This window comes from Molothrus aeneus, chromosome 16 (genome assembly GCF_037042795.1).
Source record: "Molothrus aeneus isolate 106 chromosome 16, BPBGC_Maene_1.0, whole genome shotgun sequence".
NCBI lineage: Eukaryota > Metazoa > Chordata > Aves > Passeriformes > Icteridae > Molothrus > Molothrus aeneus.
Window position 1 is genome coordinate 13,056,746 of NC_089661.1, and position 3,358 is coordinate 13,060,103.

Consider the following 3,358-nt stretch of genomic DNA (forward strand, 5'->3'; position numbering starts at 1 on the left):
AGCAAGGCAAGGATTAAGGACCACAAAATCAGCCCATCTCCATGGTAAAGCCTTCACCCCTCCCTCCTCTACATCACTCAAGCAGGCTCCTACAGGAGGTGACATCCTGAGGAACGTCTGAGGTTGGGCAGCTCAGAGGGGGGATACAAAAGGTGATGGGGGCTTGTCTGGGGGCCCATGGGGGTCATCCTTCACACAGGGACTGCAGGCAGCCTCAGGCCAGCAGCTGAGGGACAAGAAAGGAGAGGTCAGCAACATCTGGAGAGCCTTGGTCACCCCAACAGCACCTCTCCTTCTGGAGCTGTGGCAGTGGGGCAGCTGAGGACATCCTGGAGAGAAGGACTGTGCTTGTATGGCCACTTCCATGGGAAATGGGGCACACACAGCTCTTCCAAAAGCCAAAGCAGACCAAAAGGAAGGAATCCCTTCATTCAAAGCATGGATTAATCCTGGCACCCTCTGCAAGCCCTTCCAACAGCAGCTCAATCCCTCAGGGGGTGCTGCAGGTGCAGCTGCATTGTGGGGTGTCCCCCAAGCACACCAGAAGCACCCCAGGATCCAGCAGCAGGTTCAGCCTTCCTGCACGATTCCCACTGTGGATGGAAGACACCAGTGGGGACCAGGCAGGATCCAGGAGGTGCAGAGGCAGTAAATAAACCCCATTTTCAGAAGGATATCTGGGACAGCCAAGGCCTGGCTGAGAGTGGCAGGTCCAAGCTGAGATGCAGAGTGAGATCATCTCTGAAAACCTCTCCCACGCTCTGCCACTTAGCCAGGAAGGGTTTTTTCAAATTCCTTCCCCAGATGATGAGCTCTGGCAGAGCCTATGTCATGGTTCTTGTGCCCTGCTGTACCTGTTCTCTGGGCCTGAAGAAAGAGGAAGGAGAAAGGATGATAAATCACATTTACCAAAATAAGCCCCATCCCCAAAGACCCCAGCCCACAGCTGAGGGTGCTGGCAAGGGACACCTGAAGCAAACCATCCATCCCAAAATAGATCCATCTCAGAGGGCAAAAGGCAAATTGAATGAAAAATAAGTTACTATTTTTGAAGCCTGAATCCAGTTGTTATGGCAACCAAAGCCTGGAGCATCGTGCTGGGGAATGGCTCCAGCCCCAGCAATGCCTCCAAACCTGGCAGACAGGGAATCACAGGGGCTGCTCCAAGCTGGGGTGGGGAGGTGTCCATGCTCACAGCACCTGTACCCCACTGGGATATGTCCCCTCCCTGCACAGCAGCTCCTCTCAACTCTGCCCACGAGCCCAGCTTGTTTTTCTTTCCTCTCCCATCCCTGGTGCACTCCCCACCTTGCAAAGATCTGAGTAATTGTAAGGAGAAATTCCAATACTCTGGGGTGCCCTGAATACAGTTGGGGTTTTTTTTAATGTCACCAAAGCAGGGTGGAGTTTGCAGAGTTTTCCTTTAGATGAGGAATGGCTCATGAAGCCCAGGGATGTTTTCTTCCTTCATTCTGATCTCTTCTCACTGGTGACCAGTCACAGGACCCAAGGGAACAGCTGGAGCTGTCTGGGGAAGTTTAGTTTGGATAGTAGGAAAAAATTCTTCCCCCAGAGGGTGGTCAGGCACTGAATATACTCCCCAGGGAATGGTCCCAGCCCCAAGGCTGCCAGAGCTCCAGGAGGGTTTGGACAACGCTCCCAGGCACAGGGTGGGATTGTTGGGGCGTCTGTGCAGGGCCAGGAGCTGGGCTCTGATCCTTGTGTGTGTTCCATCTCAGGATATTCTGTGATTCCCTCCAGGATTCCCACATCTGGAGACACCTCTGTGCACTGTCCCCTGAGGAAGGGTTGGGGGGATCCCAGCGGACAGTGTGAGCACCCACACCTGCAGGGATGGCAGCTCTGGGCTCTCCTGGCAGCACACGCTGGGATCCCATTTCCCCAGGGAGGGACCTTTTCCTGCACATGGAACTGCCAGAGCCAACAGGTACAAAAAGAGACAACTTGAGATTAAAATCTGCCATCAGCAGGGGAAGTCTCCCCAGGAGAAAAGAAGCTCTGGATGGGTAGGAAGAGCTACAGGACATGTGGATGTGCTGGCAGCAGGGGTAGGAGAGGCAGAGGTGACTGTGGGGGATAGGACTGGCTCTGGTGGACACACCAGGGTGGGCACAGGGCAGCAGGGAGCTGGGGCACTTGGGTTTGGGCCATTTGGAGGGGTCTCTGTGCCAGCAGCTGGAGGTCCTTTAGCCTCACAGGCTGATGAGGGGGAGGCTCCATCACTCCACAGGGCTCCACTTGTGAACCCTCTGGAGCCAGATGGTCCCAGAGGCACAAACCCAGCACCTGGTGGTTCATATTTGTGAGATTTACCCTTTTCTGTATTAATCTCTTGATGTTGATCCCATTTCCAAAAATTGCTTTTTCAGTTCTGGGTGGAGTTTTTTTGTTGTTGCTTTTGGTGGGGTTTTTTGTTGGTTGGATGGTTAGTTGTTTTTTTTTAGTTTGGTTTTTGGTTTGTTTTTTTTTTTTTTGTTTTGTTTTTGTTTTTTGGTTTGGTTTTTTTGTGTGTGGGTGTGGGTGTGTGTGACTTTGGTTTTGGGGTTTTCTTGGGGTTTTTTTGGGTTTTTTTGTTGTTTTGTTTGTTTTGGGGTTTTTTGGTTGGTTATTATTATTATTATTATTATTATTATTATTATTATTATTATTATTATTATTATTATTATTATTATTATTATTTTGTTTCCGTTGGGTTTTTTGTTTGTTTGGGTTTATTTTTTATTTTTCCCCCTGCAATTTGTGTTACCCACTAGACCAGGATGATCAGTTCAGCCTGGCTTTGGACACTGCCAGGGCTGGGAGGGCATCTGCAACCTGTTCCAGCACCACACCATCAAGTAAAGAATTCCTCTCGGTATCTATTTTTCCCTTTCAATGTGAACCCATTCCTCCTTTCCCTATTCCTACAAATCCTGACCAAGAGCCCCTTCAAGCACTGAGAGCCGCTCTGATACCTCCACGCAATTCTCTCTTCTCCATCCCGAACAGCCCCAACTTTTGGGTTTTTTTTTTCCTTTTTCCCCAAGTGCGGAGCCGCCGCCCGCTCATCCGCTGAGCCTCGGGGACATCTCGTGGCACGGAGCGGAACTGCACAGGCACGGGCGGGCGGGCACAGCGCGGGGAGTGACCGGGGCCACCGGGACCGTGTGGCCACCACCGTGACGGCACCGCGGTGGCCGCGCTCAGCCCGGGGACAGCGGGGACGCGACGACCCGGGGCTCCGCGTCTCCCATCCACCGCCGGCCGCGCCGGGCCCTGCTTAGCTTCGCAACACGACCCACTCCACGCCGCCGCGCGCGCGCAGGCGTGCTGGCCGTACGGCGGCCGGGAGGGCGCA